Source organism: Anser brachyrhynchus, assembly GCF_964034855.1.
Source record: "Anser brachyrhynchus genome assembly, chromosome: 17".
NCBI classification, from domain to species: domain Eukaryota; kingdom Metazoa; phylum Chordata; class Aves; order Anseriformes; family Anatidae; genus Anser; species Anser brachyrhynchus.
In genome coordinates this window covers 635629-655125 of record NC_137710.1, presented here as the reverse complement: position 1 = coordinate 655125, position 19497 = coordinate 635629, and the positions used below count along the sequence as shown (strand labels likewise).

Here is a 19497-nt window from a genome sequence, read left to right as displayed (position 1 = left end):
CAAACTGCCCCCTTGGCCAGCCAGCAGGTGTAAATGAATGCATCAGGGGTGCAACCAAATGCAACAGGGACAAGGGCAGAGTGGGCCAGCCCTGCCCAGCTGTCTCCAACAGGCAGCAGGACCCGGGCACACCATGGGATCCAGCCCTGGAAGCAGGATTCGGCGGTGCTCCCACGACACCAGAGCGATGAGCTGCAGGTACTGGGGAGGCACCACCGGGACAGATCTCCTCGCAGCCAGGCCGGGCACTCCAAACTGGTGCTTTTCCTAATGGCCACCTTTGTGGTAAAGTGCCTAACAGCAGGCGCACGGGTAAAGCCCCAAACCTCCCTGGCACCTGTGTACATAAAGGAGTAATAAACAAGGACACAGCCTCCAGGGCAGCCACAAACACAGGCACAACAAGAAAGCATTCGTGTACTAGTACAAAAGCATCATAAATACTCTCCCACTGCCAAAGGACCTCTTCAGTCTTTTACTAAATCTCATCACAGGAACAATTTACAAGCCAATAATGCTGAACAACTCCATTCCAAACTCTGTGTTAAGCTTTATTTCAGGCTTTCACACTTTATCATGTTAGCACCTCCCGGGCTGGCACTGGACTAATGCATGCCAAGTTTAGAAAGGGGTGTAATGGAGTGAGGCTTGTCTCTAAATCTGAAGGTCTTCCAGTCAGGAAAAAACAGCACATTCATAGGCACCCAACCTGCAGAGCATGCTTTGCGTCCCCTTCCCAAATGACTGCCTTGGATTGGAGAATTTTTGCCAAATAAAACACGCTCCTTCAATTTTTAGTAAAACAAGTTATTTTTCCTTATCAGTAAAGTGATACCAGGTACGTGCTGGTGGAGAGGAGAAGCCCTGCAGCACAGGCTCTGTGCTGTGTCCTCTCCAGCAGCGGCAGAGTAGAAATGAGCATGGTCTGGTGGGGAAGGAGCCGTCGCGGGAGCAGAGACCGAGCGCAGTGTGCTGGGGCTGGAGCATCGCCCTCGGTCTTGTACCGTTCAAGGTGCAGTCCCAGGGGAGGGGTCAGAATGGGGTCAGGGGTGCCTTTGTGGCAAATTCAGTAAGTGCTCCATGCCGGATAGCATCTCTCCTTAGAAGTGTATCCATAACTGCCTGACGCCTTGTAGGCTCACAAAAAGCTGGACGTGCTGGGCTCCGTGCACTGACGATCACTGCACCAAGCAGCGCCCGTGTGCTTCAGCCAGCCCCCCTGGAGCCCCGCATGCCCCTCTGCAGAGGGGTGTAACCTACGTGTGTGTCTCAAAAGTGGGCACTGAGGGAGAATCTAAAAGTCTTAGAGGGGAACTGACATGCTGTAGACCGTGGAAAAACACTCTCGTAGACTGAGTTTGAGAAGGGAACTTAATGTAATTATCTTAAATTAATAAGAGGAGAGCATTCCTCCTTGGAGGTCATCTCCATTAACTAATGCAATCCTATTCTGTTGTAATGTAATTGTGTAAGCATTGTGTCTTCCATCCAAGAGCTGGGACTCATTACAAGAACAATACAACTCTGTTACATTCAGTGTCAAGTCATCAGTGTGCTTCTTAGCTTGCGCACTGATACCTAGGAGCTGGAAGACCCAGCTTGCAAATGTTCAGCAAACAATAGAGATGTAAAAGGAGATGACTCCTGGAGGATGGCTTGGAGGGACTGGAAGGGTCTTTCTGTGCATGTAGCAGTGTGGTGCATACATTTCCCAAGCCCAATCGCTCACTGCTTTTCCTTGACTTCAAAATGCAGCAATATTCTGCCACCCTTCCTTACTGCCAAGTTTGCTATTAGCTTTCACGATTGCTAGCACACAGCAAATATATACAGCAATCTTCGGTGGCTTGCCCCGAGAGAACACGTTACCAATGGCTGCTTAATTCAAATTGCAGCTTCTTTAGAAAATACTTCTACAAACATTGACACACAAAAATAAAAAAATAAAATTAAAAAAAGCTCTCTTTAGCCTTTTACAAGCTAGGAGTTTATTTTGTTAATATTTTTCTGCATGGAGTGTTTTAAATGAGAACATTCTGAAAGTAAATTGGCAGAGTATTTATTGCTGTTTATTTCTAAGCAGCTATAAGCCAATAATAATAGAGAATCCTCTTCAAGTGAAAACTAAATTCCTTTCAGTTAAAATGCTCAGTGCAAAGTCTGAAGCTGCGTTTTGTCAAGCAGATGCAGAGTGTCACCTTATAACGCCCATGCTAATGGAGTAATAGGATTGGAGCTGCGGCTAGCTACCCAGATCATTACGATAATCCTGGCCTAGAGAAAACAATTCTGCGTAAAGTATTACTGCTCTGGAGAGCGTCCATTCCCGGGCTGGCCCAGCTGCGCCTGCTGCAGGCACACGCACACGCACGAGCGCGCTGGGGTTAGCGCTTAATCCTCTAACTGCCCACGAATGCCACAAGTATTCAGCAAAGCAGAGGTCTGCATCCTCCCTGCGGAGCCCTGCCTGGCTCCCAGACCTCAGCGCGGTGCTGCCCCGTTGCTCCCGTTAGCAGCGGGTTTGCCTCTGCCCGCACGTGCCCCGGAGCCGCCTCGCCTTCTGCTGCGGGCACGGGGACCGGGGCTCTGCGTGGGCTGCAGCTCGGCGCCGTGCCGCCGCCCTGCTGCACCGGGCCCCTGCTGCCCCTGTGGGGCAGGGCTGGCCTGGGCCTGAGCTGGTGTGTAAGGGGTTACCCACGTACAGTGGGGACCAGCTGAAAGGACCCAGTTGCAGGTGATAAAAGCAGCGTAAGCAGGAGGGGGCTGTGGCTTCCTTGTTCCCTCTTTCTGGGAAGAAGCATCTGAGAGCACGGCTGTGTGTCCCAGCTCTCCAGATGAGGTTTGGGGAGGGACCCTCGTGCTGGGTGCACCCTTGGGGCTGGAGAAGGGTTGGGCACTGGCAGAGGTGAGGGTAGTGCTCACAGATGTGTCCTTGGAAGCTGCTGTAGGTGATGGGACCTGTTGGGTACAAATCACCTCCTTTGGGGCTGCTGCTACATGGCAGGTCTCTTAAATGTGCAGAATGGTGTAGGAACTGGTGAGGATTTTGCTTTTTCTTCCTTAAAAGTTACTTGTTCCTGAGGCTCAGGGCAAACAGTGGTGAGTCTGGAGTCAAAGCTGTAGAACCCCTCAATTGCTCTTCAGGGGGGTTTTCTGTGCCTTTGGGTGGAAGAGCCAGCTGGCCGCTTCCACCGAGACATCGAACTCTGAAATAACATGCATCCAGCTCTGGTAAGATGCGACCAGCTCTGATAATATGCAACTTTGTGGTTTACGCAGGATCTTCCCTTGAGCTGGGTGGCACTGCGTGCACCAGTGGCATCTTGGCATCGTTACGCTGCCAGAAGCCACGCGCCCAGGCAGGGGAGGTGCTGGGTGCACGGGCCCGTCGCAGGGCTGCAGGAGCTGCCGTGGCTCCTCAGCAGCAGCGAAGGCAGCAGTGAGCTGGCTGGCTGTCAGACCAGAGCCTGCAGGGCTGAGGAGCTCTGCCCAAGCCTGCGAGCGACAGTGACCCCTTCCCAGCCACACAGAGTTAAACAAACAGGCAGCCAAACCACAGGCTGCAGCTCGGTTTGACCTGAGATGATTAAGAACAGGGCTGGTAATAGTGGTTTGAAAGAAGGGGAAGGAGCAAAACAATTCATGAGCGTTGCGGAGAGTCTGGCAGCTGCTGGCACCAGCCGGTCAGACGCAAAGTGCTGCTCCGTGCTTCCCCAGTCATGCACCCAGCAAGGCTGCTTCTGCAAAACATGAAGGTTAAGAAAGGAAGGATGCCAAACCGCTAAAAAAGAAAAAACAAAACAAACAAAAAAACCCTGCTGGTGCGAGGAATCCCAGAAGCGTCTGGAATCTGCTTGGGAAGCTGGGCAGCTCGCATTGCCCATCTGCTCTTCTGGGTCTCTCCATTCACACACTCCTTTTTCCATTATTCTACAAATTAGAAATTGCAACACTTTCTTTCCAGGTTCAAAAGGAATGTGCTCAGTTGGTTGCTCAGTGAGCAGGCTGACTGGAGTGACCTCCCCTCTGGTCCAACAGCGCGGTGCTTGTGCCTCCCGCACCTCTCGCCTGGCCCTTATAGGAGTGTCCTTCTCCAGGGCATGAAGGAACCTACCTGCTGGGTGAAACCTCACCGGGCGTCTGCTTTGAGGCTGGTTCAGACCACTCTTCAGAATGCATTGTGTTAGGCTCCCAGGGCCAAATCAAATTATACTCCTCCCCAAAGGAAGGGGCTGCATAGGTGATGCTGGGGGCCGTGTGTGCTGTGCCCATGGCAGGAGCTACCTGTGTCCCCCAGCGCACACCGAGGCTGGGGGGAGCACCGTGCTCCCAGCCTGGAGTTCTGATCCCATTTCCTAAATTGGAGGCTTTTTACTTTGTGCATGCCACAGGGCAATTACTAAAGGAAAAATCCTTTTATCCAGAATACAGTACTTTGTTAATCTGATTACTTGTTAATTGCTCCAATTTAACTGAAACATGTGGCTAAGCTTTAAATTTTAACCATTGATGCACTGTTACTGAGTCAGTGAATTGCTTTAGTACGAGGTTCACTCAGCCTTCCTGAAAGCTACCCCATCACGGCACAGCTGAATGCTCTGCCAGCACCAACAAGCCCCAGGGAAACCCCTCTTCCCCCAGCAGCCCTGGGTGCTGGGGCTGCTGGAACTCGCTGGTCTCCAAACCCAGGCTCTGAACGAGCTTTTACCACATGGTGCCCATGGACTAGCTCTGGGGACGCAGACCTCGGGGGCAGTTTTATGCTGGGCTGTTTATGCAAGCCCCTTTTTGAATAAAAATTGTAAGTTTCTGTGAAGAATGCATTCCAGCTGTTGACACACGATGCTGTTACTAAAGCTGGTAAATGCAGTGTTTGTATGACCACTCCTTATCTTTATTGCTTCCTCCAAGTGTGGAGAAACTTGGTTAAACTCATTTTTAACAATGTTGCTGAAGGCAGTGGGAGGCTTCCCCACTCCTGCTGGACCTGGCTAACTGCTCATTGAAATGAGCTCAAGTTTTCCTCTTGTCCAGAGGGAAGAAGGCTTCAAGGCCAGATTTCCTTGGTGGCGGCCTGCAGATCTGTTCCAGTGCCCTGCCTGGCCCAGACCTCCGGCTGCTGAGCTGGAGGAAGCCAGCTCTGCCGGGCTTGTCCTGGTGTCACCGAGAGCCCAGCACCCAGCCCCGCTCTGACCCTGTGTTCCCCATCTCCTGGAGGCGATGCCCGGTTTCTGTGGGGCTGCAGAGCTGCTGTGCACTTAGCAAGGGCAGGCGAGCACATATCCCCCCCCGGCGCAGTCGTGTGGCCCGAAGCCTCCTCCTGGCACAGCACCAGGGACCCGTCCTCGCCACGCGCGTGCCGCAGGAAGGCTCCGGGGCGCGCAGGGCGCTGAGCCCTGAGCAGGGGGGCGATCAGCAGCGCCAGGGGGACCCCGGGCCTGTGGAACATCAAACCCAGCAAAACACTTCCATGTGCGCCTTCCTGCTCTGAACATGTCAGTCATGCTGTATTAATCCATTGGTCGGCATGAATGTTGCTGTCCCCACAAGTGTTCTTTCATGTTTGCCTACAATCTCAATGTCATCGCACAAAATCAAGAGTAATTATGAACAGATACCAGCCCCGCACTCCCCCCTCATTTCTGCTCCTCAACATCTGGTTTCCACAACATCTCTGGGGGTGCTGGGAGCCGCAGCCTGGGCGTGCAGACCCTCAGCGCAGCTCTGCTGAGAGTTAACCCCGCTCCCTCCTCCCCTTCCCCCCGCTAATTTTTCATTTTGATCGGTGATCAGCACTGAACAGGTTCTAATTCCTTGGCCCCTGATTCCTCCCAGGCTTATGTTGGGTATTCTGGCCACACAAAGAGAAAATGCATCAGCCCATCAGGGAGACAGCTCTGCCCAGCCCAGCAGCAAACCCCGTCCGTCCCGGCAAGGAAAGGAAGAACAAATCTCCTTCACTGGACTGAGGGGCACAGCTCGGTGCCAGCTGGTGTCTGCCCTGGCTTCCACTCCCAGCTGTGCCTGAGGTCCCCAGTGCGGATCCCTGCGCTCACACCAGCCCCAGAAAGGGAACATTTCACATTTCAGCCGGGTCAGGGCCAGGGGGTGGTCTTGGGACAAGACCAGGAGAGCTGGGTTTGGAGGCCCGCTGCCGCACCTCGGCTGGGTGGCAGAATGGTGCTGCTGGAGACAGCGGGGGCAGGCAGGGCACAAGCAGAGCACAGAGCACGGGGACCAGGAGCAGCATCCCCAGGGGAGCAGAGGCACCAGCAGCACTTCCCTTGCTGGGCAGCAGGATATGCGCTTGGCTGAGGGCTGAAAGGGACGCCCATGTCTGAGCTGAGCTGTTCATCATGAGCTGCTGCTGGCGACCAAGCTGCAGACCCAGTCCATCACAGCAATGATGCCTTGCTGTATAATGACAATGCCCCAAATGGCCATCACTCCTGGACAGCGTGTCATGCAAAATTCGTATCTGAAATGACTGATGCTCTGCTTTGATATTTCACCTGAAATCACATCTCATGGGACGTGATCTGCTGGTGGACTAAGACAGGGATGGTCTCGGACAGGAGATCAAGGAATCAAGAGGGCTCAGGCTGCTGAAATAAGTGCCCAGCTGTATGAGCATTAGATGTGACCAGGGGGGTGTCTGGACAAGAGGTGAGGAGGGACCAAGGGAGGTGGCGGGGCAGCGTCCTGCAGAGCCCGTGAGAGCATGTGGAAGGGGCTGGTGCTGCTGTGCCTGGGGTGCAGCCCCGGTGCTGAGCCCTTCCAGCAGCCGAAGCACAGCCCTGGGTGAGTCAGCTCCACGCCCGGTGCCTGGCCTGCCCTTGGACTGAGAGCACTTGAGAGCAAAGCTTGAGTGGTGCCACCACAGTGCTGGGGAGTGCCGGCGTCGTGGCACTGCCAGTGGGGACGCGCTGCACCAGCCGTGCCAACAGCAACACCGCCATCCCCTCCTGAGGCCGAGCCACGCCACCGCCCTGCTGACTGGCGAAGTGCCGGAGCTTTCAGCCTGCTGAATCCTCTTGCTTGAAGGCTGGCGATGCTCAGTTTGCTCACGGTGTCGCAAGAACTCGCCCCTTGCCCTGCTGGGCCAGCCTTGCAGGCACAGGGACCAGGCAGGCTGCCCACGTGCTCCACGGCTCCGGTCCTGCACCAGCTGCCCCCAGCACAGCACCCCTCGTCACCCTCAGGTCTGACCCCGCAGGTAACGAGGCCGTCACGATGCCGCCCTGCTGAAGGGAATGAAACGGCCACAGGTGAGAGCCCAGCTCTCACACGATGGAGGCCAGGCCCCCTCCTCAGTGGCACTTGGCAGGAGCCCTGCAGGATCCTCGCCTCCTGCAAAAATCTCCGCTATTTTGTGCTCTCCTGGAAGTGTCCTGCAATTAAGCGCAAGCTAGTTTTCACTGAAGTTTGTCGGGTACCAATGCTGTTTGCTAACTGCGGGGTTCTGTGGGAGATAAGCATCAGCAGAGAATTTATCCAATGCCCTCCGCCATGGCTTTGAGTTTGGCTTTACTGATTTTTGCATGGAAGCAGGAACAGATTTATGATTAGGCCGTCTCGTCCACTCTTGTTCCACTTGTCCATGCCGCCTTTTTCCAAAAGAAGTCCCATGAAGTTTGTGTACGGTCAGGCACAATACCTCTCCTTGGTTTCTTCAGGAGTGGAACAGGGCCGGAGGTTTGCCCATGTTCACCCAGCGCAGCGTTGTGCTCTCTTACTGCCAGAGGTTATCAATGCCGAACTGGAAAATGCTGGATGCATCAAACACTTCTTGAGTTGTTTGAAACTGTTCATGTTTATGTTTGCAATAAAAAGTGAACAGGTGCTGGCAATTTAACTAATCAGGTACCATCTAAATCTCCTCTGAACTGATTCCTTTGCAATACGCTCCAATGGCTGCTTGGCCATCCGACAGCCTGCAATTATGCAAACATCCCGATTCACATGGTACTTATTACTGGCACAAGATGTGCTGTAATCCTGTAATTTTTACTGAGGCCTGGAACTTGCTGCATCAGCTCTTTGGGTCCCTTGTGCAGATGATTTTCCTTTACTGTCCTCTCAGCCACGAGGTGGGCAGGAACTTTGGAGAGGGCCCTGCTGCAGCGGGGTGGGGGTGGCACTCAGAACGCCATGACCGGGAGAGCCGAGTGATTTCCAAAGGGTGCTCACCTCCCCTGAGCTCACGCGTGGTCCCGTGACTTGCTGCTCCGGGTGCCATTTGATACCAGCAGTGCGGATGCTGAAGTTTAACTGAGGGACTCCCCGGGTGCCTGCATTCCCTTGCGTCCCCCTGCCTGCACAGCCATGCTGGGCCGTGCGGGTCAGAGCCATGTACACCACAACCCCGCTGCAGGTGTGGCGCTGCCAGGTTTGCCCTCACAGAAATAATGAAAAAATAAATCAGATAATTACAGCTTCTGTAAAGGAAGCAACTGCTCCACCTCTTAGCAGCCACGACCCAGAAGACAAGGTTACTATTGCACTAGCACATTAATTTCTCTTGCCAAACAAAGATTGCTCTCTGTTACCTGCTGCTCTCACTAGAAAGGGCTTTTGGGCACCCTGCGCACACAGTTCAGGGGGATGCAGCAGTGACCAGAGAAGTGCCCCCACTTGGTTCTCTCCATGGGCACTGCTGTTTTTCACTGGACCTGGGAAGTACAGGTTGTGTCTAAAATGAAGGGAGAAAAGCAGAAAAATCTATTAGACATCATACATTTAACCGATTCCGGCTTGACCGGAATCCAATAAAATGCAGTTCATACAACATTTTTATTGCTAATTGGTTTGACCGTTAAATTTTAAATGCATGAAGTTACTTTAATGACAGACAGAGTGGACCTTGTTAACCTTTAAAAGGGTCTTAATTCATTTATATACCTCCTAAAATGCGTTGCACTTCTCCCTCTGTGCGTGGCCCTTGCTGCCTGGGCCAGTCTCTGGCAGAGCCGTGCCGGCACGTGCCGGGTGGGCACAGCAGGAGCGCCGCCCTTGCACAAGGCTGCCCAGCGCGCGTGGGGCACGCACAGCGGCCAGCAGCAGTGGTGGGCACGCGGGTGCTGCTGTGGCTGAGCACCCAGCCGCGGGCAGCCTGGGATGCTGACACCACGCGTGCTCATACAGAAGGGCTATTAAAACAACAGCTTTACAGGTTAGGTCCATGTTGCAAATACGGAGAAAGGCAGGAGAGGCCCCAAAGGCCCACAGCAGCGTGCACAGCCTGCGGGGCACCTCTTACTCCCCGGCCAGACCCCACATGGCCGGCAGCTCAGTTGCCCTCTCCGGGGTGTGCAGGAGGAGACAAGGGACAGCACAGCCCCAGCTCCCGCCTGCCAGCCTGCCCTGGAAACCCAGTTTGACTCCACTGGGCTTCTGTCCAAGTCCCGCTTCCAACCATAAAAACCATGTAAAGCAGAAACTATGCCAACAACAGCAGCTTTTATCCACTCTGAAACCCCAGAAAGTGCCTTAGCCTGTCTTGCACGCATCAAAAACTTCTGAGTCACTTGCGATGATTTCAGAGCTAGAGGTCCTGCTCTGGACTAGCCTCCTGGCGCATCACGGCGCACCGAGCGTGCACGGCCAGAGCCCAAGGCCAAGCAGAGAGCCGTTCACGTGGAGCTCAGCTGCAGGCACCCGGGCTGCAGCTGGAGGAGCAGCAGTGTCAGCCCCGTGCCCTCACCCCGCAGGGCGTTCAGTGGCAGCCACACATCCCCAGCCGGCCCCGTGCAGCAGGACGCACCGAGTGCCACCCTCGGCCACGCTCACAGGGGGTACAGCTGAAGTGTGAGCAGGGACCTGGGGAGAGCTGCGGGCTGCTGGAGCCCGTCTCACCAGCACCAGCAGCTCTCTGCTCTGCTGCCTGGGACAGCGGTGCTACCGCCCGCGGTGTTCTCGCCTTGTCCCAGGGACCCCTGCAGCACAGGTCCCTGCATGTTACATGCTGACAAACGTTTTCTATTTAAATGCAAATTTTGACTTTTCACTCAGCAGCTAGAGAAAGTTTTTCACACCAGAATGAGGGTCACGATAATAATTTATCCACAGGCCTCTTTCTACAATTACTATTTGTACAAGAAAAGTGTTTATACTTCCGTGGCTGAGAGAGGCTTCCTTCAGCGGTGTCAGAGGCAAGGAGCACAGTCCTGTCAGCGTCGGGGCTGCCGCCGTCTCCTTGGAACAGCCCAAACGCACGGACGTCGCTGGGAAAAGGGCAGCAGGAGCTGTCGGACTCACGCTGTGCTGTTCACGTGCTGACGGGGCCCGCTGGCTGCGTCGCTGGTTTGGCAGAGCTGCCAGGCAGGGCAAAACCATGCCGCAGCCCTCAGGCAAGCTCTGCAGACCAAAGGGACTTAGGGGAAACTCCTCCTTGCTGGGGTTGGCGAGGAACCTGTCCTCCTGCCTGTGCATGGACTGGTGCACGGCAGAGCACTATGCTTCTCAGCTTCCTGGAGTCTGTGTAATGTCCCTTATAATTAATTAATTAATCCCAGGCACAACTGGGCGTCTTACGTTACTCAGTACCATAATGAGAAGTCAGAGTTGAGAAGAGACTAGATGGAGATAATGCCCTGGGGAGGGTTACGCCGACAGGAGACCCAGACCAGCAAATTACCTCCCTGCGACCTGAGCCCCACTGCACCCTCTGGCCCAGGACACACCAGGGTGTCCCAGCTGCCGTCACCAGTGCAGCTTGCTGAAGCCAAGGGGGGGATCCCAAACACCCACCACCCTTGGCACAGACTTCTGCACGGCAGGGACGTGCCAGGAGGTGCAGTGTGCGTGCCAGCCCCGGCACCTCCAGCTCAGCCCCTGAGAGACCCCTCTAGCAGCCACGGGGGATGCCTGCACCCCACAGCTCCGTGCCTCCCAGCACCCCATTCAAGCCCTGCTCGGCCAGAGCCGTTCGGCAACGGGGGGTCTAAATCTCAGGGTGCTTTGTGGACGTGGGATCATGCCCGCACGCAGAGACCTGGGTAAATGGTGCACAGCTCTGTCTCCTCGTGGGAAGAGCCGCTGCGGACGCGGCAGCCTGTCCGTGCCGTGTACAATACCTTTCGGGAGCAGCGTCCGCTGCCCCGCCCAGGGCTTGATTCATGTCTCCCTGGTGCTGAAATGCAGGGATCAATCAAAGCTTTTCTGAAAGAGGGCAGGGAGCCAGCTTTGATTACAGCACAGGGCTGTGCCGAGCAATTGTTTGCCTGCCACAGACACCCCCTTGCACAGGCTTGTGCCGGGCTCCCTTCCAACTTGTCCAGTGATCCTCTCCGGTCAGCGTCCCAGGGCCAGCAGCACTCAGCCGAAAGTCTTTCTATGCTTGTCTTCCCTTGGTGCACCTGGGTGAAGTCTCCACGGCCTGAGAACCAGCTGTCACTTGGAAAGGTACAAAATGCAGCACTACTAAAACCACACAGAAGTTGTATAATAAAACAATGTTACTGTTTCAAAGCCAAGCACTCCGAGTTAGGGAGCGTTACAATTGAGGAAGCTATTGCAATCTTAATTCTGATTGTTTCGTTCAGATGTACTAAGCCAGAGCTCCTAACTGTGCGATGCATGCTCAACTTTTTACAGTGGAACTCTTTTCCAATATTTATCTTATTCTCATTCTCCAATATATGGCACCCGCCTTTGTTACCATGTTTAAAACTGTGCTTAGAAGGCAGAGGGTTTATCTGGTGCACTAGGGAAGCTTTTCTACAAGGCACATCATCTCAGTGTTTACTATATACACAAAGATATCTTCATTTATCTCACCTTCTTACAAGGTAGAGGGGATGATAATTTCCTGACTTCATAGGAAGGGCAGAGATGCAAGAAGATTAAATTCAGTGGTTTCCAGTAATTGTGGACATCCATTAACAAAAAAGAAAAAATGGAAAGCCCATCGCTCAGCACCATCTCACCACCCCCTCGGTTCATCAGCAGCACAGGGAGTATCGTGATGCCTTGCCCACGTGCAGCCCCTGCCAGAGCGCTGCTGCTCGCCTGCCCTGGATCTGTCCACAGATGGGTAGGGCTGTCCTCAGCAGATTTCCAGGTGCCTGTGGGCAGCAAAAGGGATAGAAGCTGAGTTTGTTGGGTACTTCCCTTCTCAGACTCTGTTCACCCAGCCTAATCCTCTGTTTTTCCAAGCACACCTGCCCCACTCCACCTGTCCCTTCCCACTTGCCCCACTGCTGTTGTTTCTGTTCCCCACACCAGCTCTACCCTGAATGACTTCTGGGCCTGCCTCTGCAGGCTCCTTTGCCCCTGAGCGCTCTGTCAGACTCCCGAGACCAAAACTGTCTGAGCTGAGCTCAGGACACCTCACTCAAGCACTCATCCGGGGCTGTGCACGACCAGGACAGGCTCGTAGCAGACGCCCGTGCTGCCTCCACACCCCACGGCCTGAAACCTGCCACCCGATGTAAAGTAAGAGCCACAGAAAAGGGATCTGGAGCTGGGGTCACATCTCTTTTCTAATGTGAATTAGTCTGAGCACTAAATGAGTTCAGACTTAATTGTAAGCATTTTCTGTTAACTAAGCAAGAAATCTTATAATAACACAATAAGGTGCCATTTCACAGCATCCAAATGGAGCAATAAGCTAGTGCCTCATTTGTATGTATTTTTTTTTCACAGTGATTGCTGACGCTGCTGCTTTTAATATATTCACATTGGCACAGCCATTTGCATTCAGATGCAATTATGAGTTAGAAACTCCCTCCTTTCTGCAAGCTCCAGAAAGGGAGAATTTCAGCCCAGAGACACGTTACTGTTCATTTTGTGGGGTCTAATTAAGGAGTCTGCTCTGGCAGGAATCGAATTCCTATTGTTACCAAAGGGAGCGTCCTGCAAAGAAACAGATTAAATTAAACCAAGCCTTTAAAATTCTTCCTTTTTTCCACAATTCTTATTGATCTTGAACAGAAATAGTTATTTCCTATGGAAATAATGACCCTGTTAGGACACTGTCCAGAAAGACGCGCGAACCACCGCCGTTTTTGAGGCGCGTTACGGAGTCAGAGCCGTGCCACACACAGCCTGCTGCTGGGCAGCCTCCTGCCTCCTGCAGGGCTCCCGGTCCTGCCAGCCGGGGAGGGGGCCAAGGAGAGGGCAGACACCTTCCTGGGTGCCCCTGCCAGCGCAGCCATCACAAGTGGCCTCCCGGCTCTGTGCTGCAGTCAGAAAGGGCCCAGATTGGAGGAAATAGTGCCTGGGAGGAACCGGCATCTGCAGACCTCTGTAATTCACGGGCCGCAGCACAGGGCTCTGTGGTCAGGCTGCTCCAGGACTGGTTGTTTCCCCCACTTTCCTTTGTAAAGATGCTGCAGGCAGGCCAGCTGTATGAAAAATTGCAAATACAAATCCTGGCGCTCTGCCTGGAACACGGGCCCTCCCTTATCCCACAAGTTGCAGCTGTCCCCTGACCCCTCATGCTCAGAACTTCTCCTTCCCTCAGTTCACAAACCCAGTGAGATTCCCACAGCTCCAAGGAAAGTCTGCAGCCTCCTGGATGTTCCCAAGTGAGACAAAGCCCCCCACCCAGGCTCGGAGTGTTGAGATGCAGAGGTGCGGCACCCTCAGATGTCATGTATTTGGCCCCATCACGCCGGTTCTCTTTGCCATGGGCTCTATTGACAACATGCCACAAAAGAACGATGGGAAGGCAGCACATCCCTTCTAACTCCCTGCTTTCTGTCGGAGGGAGCCAAGCAACAAATGAAACAGAGAAGAGAAAATAAAGAAACAAAGAGAGGCTTGAGCTCCAGCAAGCCATTCGGCCCCTGTCCCTCCAGAACACCAGGGTGGCCGCTCAATGGCTTGGCCGTGGGGCCTGAAGGGGTGCCAGCAGGGAGCGAGGCAGGGCTGGGCAGGGCGCTTCTCCCCCCAGTCGGGGCTTGACCAAAGGGTCAGGGCAGATGAAGCCGCACAACGCGGCTCTTACTTGGGCATAGGCACTGGTGTGGTCCCACCGTAAGTCAGCATCACCCACAGCTCTGCCTGTGTGTGAGAGGAGCAGAGTGCCAGGGGAGCACAGGGCTCCAGAAATGGCAGCAAAGCTGTGGTGGGAGATCCCTGCTCTGCCTGACCTGCTGAGCCTTGCAGACCTTCAGGTCCTCGAAAGGATCGTGCTGAGAAAGGAGCTCACTGTCATGCCTCTTCCCATTGATTTCCAGGATTGGCATTAGGTGTTGAGGCCAAAATACGTCCCAGAGCAAGACAAGCTCAGCCACACCAAAAGCCCACATGAGCTGAGGAGCTCCTAACGTGAATGTAGGAGCCTCGGGAGGTGTCCAGAGCAAGGCACGTGCCTCTGCTCACACACCCGGGCAGAGCTGGGCGCTGAGTGCTCCGTGACCGTCCGGCGGCGAGCCAGGAAACCTCCTCCTCTCGCCAGGAGGGAAGAAGGGGCAAAGGGAGGAGGAGACAGTGTAATTACTGCAGCACCTGAAATCTCATAAAGAGTGCCATGTAGATTACCTCCTCCCGACAGACTGGAGCTTTGGTTTATAGTTTACACCAGCATATATCGAATTAACCTCAGAGAAAAAGGTTAAACTATCAATCACAAGCTGCAGTTTAAAGAACTGCATTCCTTTTGATATATGGCACTGGCAGGCACGTCAGAACTAAGCAAAAGACTGCTTAAAAGTAACTGGGGATAATGGGCCTGGCTCCTTATGGAGATAGATGTGCCGTGTGTTGACTTTAATATGCTGCATAAATGAGACCCCGGTGTGGAAATATTGCATCACAATGTAAAACAATTTCCTCTATTCAAACAACCGCTAAGTAGACTTCTTCTATTTAATATTCGCCGGGCAGCTCGGCCGGCACTAGCTGAGGGGAGAGCAGCCAGGGGGTGCAGGACGGTGTGCCGCGAGGGGACCCTGGGGCAGCGAGCACGGGGCAGGCGCTGGCGCCCGCCTGGACCCAGCCCTGCGCTAGCAGAGTGCTTCTATTAGCTGCACATGTGTAGAGCAGCGGGCCTGTAATTTGAAGACATGTAACACAGACTGTTTACATTTTTGCAATCCTGGATAGTTATGTGCTGAATTTCCCTACTGGAAAGAAAAACTGCATGAGCGGGGAATGCAGAGAAGGAGGAGGCTTCTCCCCTCCGGAGCAGGGGGATGCAGCGCATCTGGGAGCGGGCTCAGAACGACACACACACCCCGGCTGGCCGGGCAGAGGGGCCCCTCGCCTCCAGGCTGGGCCGAGGCAGCCTGCAGCCCAGGCCGTGGGACTGCACCGGGCGTCTGGCTGCGCATTGCCTGCCAAAGGGGCCGGGGGCTCGCCAGGGGGCTACTGCTGTGCTGGCAGGGGCGCAGAGGTGGGCTCAGGGCTGGGTCCCTGCTCGCTGCCCTGCGGCATGGCCGTGCCATGCAGCCCCAGCCACAGCAGCCCTGCAGCTGCGGTGCCCGCACGTCTCCAGCAGCTCCTCGGGGCCCTGCGGGCTCGCCCTGGCTGGTGGCTGTGCCACCCAAGCTCCGAACGCAGCGGTGACAGCCGGTACCAGGGCGTCGCGGTGATGCACTGTGCTCTGCCAGCAGTGCTGGCACTGGACAAAGGGCAGCAGCCCCCGTGAGAGTGGGAATGCCTCTGCGATCAGGGACACGTGCTACTAAGTTGATTTTGAATTGTAATAAATATAATTGCTAGGTTTTGCAACGCTGCTTATTGCTACTGGAAAGTTGGAAGAAGTATCATTTGATATGCTTAGCCAAGAACAACACCTTCCGGTTTTAATTTTACACTTCCTAATTGCAATAACTGCATGAGAGTCATGGCTTTGGCCAAGGGATGGCAGCGTGTTCGGCCAAGGAGTGGCAAAGCCTTGGCCTGCCCAGGAAGAGCCGCCCCAGCTGGTCGCAGTGCAGCCGCGCTGCTGGGAGCTCTGGGGGGCACTGGGGTTGGGGCTGCGTGCACCGAGCCCCTGCCGGCACCCCGGGCCCCCCGCCCGCTCCCCAGCAGCAGCACCAGCAGCACCAGCGCTACCACCAGCAGCAGCACCACCAGCAGCACGTCCCCGTGCCCACCCCGCGCCGTCCTGCCCGCAGCATGGCGCACTCAGGGCTGATGCCTCTTGCTGCCACCTCCTCCGCTGTCCTGTCACCTCCCAGGCCCCGCGAGCTGCAGCGTGTCAGGGAACCCAGGGAACCAGGGAACCTCGCGTCCAGCCGCTCGTGCAGATCGGCGCTCGCCTCCAGATGGGTTGAGACCAGATCCACTCATTGTACTCTCTGAGCCTAAAAAAAGCCTCGTCTGAGGCTGGTGCTTTACCTAACGTGCTGTCTTGGGGAGAAGAAAAGGTCAGTGAGACTTTTGAAATAAAAATGTTTCCATCTCAGTTGAGAAAAAGCCCAGATGGGTGAGCAAAGTTTAGAAAAGGGAAAGAATTGAGCAAGCAAGCAATACTGTGAGAAGCTGATAAGAGGAGCTCTAGCAGGAGAATAGGGGAGCCTTGTCTATCAGCCTATTAAAGGCTATTCTTACAAGTTTTTTTTCTTTTCATTAATACGCAGGGTGAATAGAACATTGAATAAAAATCAGTACTTACTGCACAATTGTAGGATTGAAAGGTAACTGTCAACAGAAGGATTGGGGTGACAAAAGGGGCCATTTCAGTGCTTAGCAAATGATTTTCGGCTTGTCATTTCAATAGGCCGTGTTTTTCAGAGATTGTGTTTTTTTTGAATAGCGTTTATTACCATGCTTTTTAAAAATTTCATGTTGTCTCTTTGCAGGCACCATTCATTTGCAGATGCAGTATTCCTTTTTGGTTGTCAGAGGGATACTGCTTTAGAAAAATAAAGTACAGTCGTCCAGTGAGAAAAAGGATTCTCTTGTGAAGCTAATGGCTGAGAGAACAACAATCGGGGCAGCTCCTACCTTCTTGCCAGACTGACCCACTTTCTCCCACTGTTCTTTATTCATGATCGCATGGGCCATGGGCTCTCGATTTCAAATTACAAGTAGATGCTGAGTAAGATAAAACTTTTTTAACAGAAAGTCTCTCTTCCTTAACGCTCCAGTTTTGCAGCAGGAGATCCCGAAGTACAAATAGGTCTCCTATCTCTTTCCTACAGACAAGAGGTCCAATTTTGCAGCCTTTATTCAGACAAAATCCCATTTACCTCAATGGGGGCTTTGCTTGAATAAGCAGTGAGCAATTAATGCTCAGACTTTACAAAAGAGATACGTGGGGTGTTTAATGCATTGTGCATATGCCCAAGAGGAGAAGCTAAGTGACAAAGTTTTACGGTTATCTAGTTTAAATAAAATCTTTGAAAACACGTGTTGGTTTAATCAAAATGATCATGTTCATTGCTACATAATTGCTCACATAGGTCCAGAATTTGCATGACATTGTATACGAGGCAGCAGTGGTTAAAAGGACTTGCATTAGGATTTCATATCATTTTAACAAAAACCACCATTTTTGGCACCCTGGGCTCCTAAGTAGAGAGTAATCTAGAATTAGTGAGAAATAGATTTCATGGCTTTAAGTCACTTTATAGTGTGCAGGTCTTGAACCCTGATCTTTTGTAAATTGAACCACTTGTGAAAAAACAAAGGCCTCTAATCCTTTTAAACTGCCACTGCACATCCCTGGCCCAGTGCCCTTGAGAAGTGATTTAAATGGCATTGAGTATGGCAGTTCAAAACATACTCAAATCTGTTAAGAGCCTGATATCTATGAAGGGAATGGAAGCAGAGTTAAAAAAAAAAATAGCTAATTAAAAGTATTGATGAGTCTGCCAGAGAGAATAATATCCTTCAGCCCTCTGAAAATCACCCTGAGCACGACCAGGGTCCTCCTGACACGGCCGCTGCAGCAGGGAGCAGCGGGATAGCTGCTTGCCTTTTGCCATGGAGCCGAGCCAAGTGCCAGCACGCACGGCAGGGCACGGCCGAGCTCACGCCGCCTGCCCTTCGGGAGCACGCTCCCTCCGTGCCCCCCTGCCTCCCCCCATGGGGATCCCAGCCTCTGTGCCACCCTGTCCCCGCACAGTGCCTCAGCCAGGTTGCTCGTGGCGAGCCCAAGAAGTTTTTGCAAGGCTCCCTGGCACAGGCAGCCCCTAATTCGTCGTGCTATGTTACCAGCTGCTAATGCTTTGCTCCATAAATGTAGAGCTGCAGTTGATTAGGCACAAAGACTTCCAAACCTGTTGGGGGGAGAAAAGAAACGCAGCACCCACAGTCTGAGCCAAAAAAAACTTGCCTGACTATCTGTGTCTGGTCAGTGTCTCCTCACGGCACGCAGGAATTAGTAAAATCAGGTGTAAATATGCACATGCCAGTAGGATGTGTCCTGCTTTAGTCTCTGTAGGGGGAAAATGCTCTCTCTGATCTGCAGGCTCCAGATGAAGTACAGATTTCAGAGCAAGTGGTGACCTCTAATTACACGTTTAAACAAGTGTTTTGAGACTGTTTCCCTTTGGGTTTGCATCTGTCCAGGAGCTGGGTTCATCCTTCACCTTTCTCCCTCTAAGCTGACTGCAAAACCCCGTGCAGCGCTGGTGCTCAGGGGGGTACCCAGCCCCAGCCAGGCATCGGGGCTGGCTCCTACTAAATCCTCCACTAAAACCCGAAGATCTGCCGCACGTGTGCGTTTGCCAGTTCCCAGAACAGAGGCGTGATGCCCACGGGCGGCACCGCAGAAGCCCGACGCAGCCCCCACGGCCGCAGGGCCCATCCTGGTGGGGCAGGCAGGAGCTGCCCCCGCACACCCCCGGGCTGCGGTGGGACCTCGCCCTCTGCAAGAGACTGCTCCTGCCACACAAACAGCTTATGGGGCCAGGAGAATCCGTGCTTGCTGTGTTAGTACACTGCTTGCAAGATCACTGCCCAGCCCGCAGCTCTGGAGACTGTGCGGTCCTGTAGCCTCCAACCCAGCTCTGGGGAAGATTTTTTCTTTTGGGGAGATTAAAACCATTTTTCCCCTTTCCCCCAAACACAAGACACTGCTTCTGAACTGTCTCCTCAGGTGACCTGGAGTTTTCCATGTTAGATAAATATTACTAATTCAAAAGCACTTTTCAACAGCTAGAATTAAATCAGAACTCCTTCCCAAGTATCCACAGCAATAACGGGTGTGTTAATGAGGATTATCGTTCCCGCCAGCCCCAAGGAACAGCTGATAAATCAATACAGACCCATCATACTGCACCAACACAGCTCCGCAGAGCAAAGCCCGCTGGGCTGGCGAGGCATCGCGCGGCACCACGCCAGGCACCCCATCCCTGCGCACCTGGGGAGGGACGTTTGGCCTGTGCACCAGTTTGCATCGCAGGCTTCGCCGGCTCTCCCACCCAGGACCCCCGTGGAAACCCTCAGAACCTCAGGTGTCTGCGGGGCCGTCCTGACGGCTCTGCTGCCTACTGTGATCTGCTCTCTGGAGCCCGCCGGTCCGCGTCCCTGACCTCCCACCTGCTGCCGGGCCACACGTGGCCTTCCCACCGCAGCAGTGAGAGCTGGAGCTCGGGG

At 53.7% G+C, this 19497-nt stretch overlaps 1 protein-coding gene and 1 long non-coding RNA gene across 15 annotated transcripts in view; one reads left to right on the top strand and one right to left on the bottom strand.

Annotated features, from left to right (window-relative positions):
* Positions 1 to 2014: 2014 nt before the first annotated feature.
* MN1 (MN1 proto-oncogene, transcriptional regulator) overlaps positions 2015 to 19497 on the bottom strand; it is a 180835-nt gene continuing 163352 nt past the window's right edge. For 3 of the 14 annotated variants that reach the window (XR_013940249.1, XR_013940259.1, XR_013940261.1), the window contains exon 3: positions 2015 to 12065. The gene's annotated coding sequence lies outside the window, so the exon portion shown is untranslated. The remainder of the gene's footprint in view (positions 12066 to 19497) is intronic. The other 11 variants (XR_013940258.1, XR_013940260.1, XR_013940262.1 and 8 more) reach the window with 9 other exon arrangements.
* On the top strand, positions 12059 to 18334 carry LOC308179200. Its single transcript, XR_013940274.1, has 2 exons — positions 12059 to 16319; positions 16755 to 18334. It is a non-coding gene; the product is annotated as an uncharacterized lncRNA (long non-coding RNA).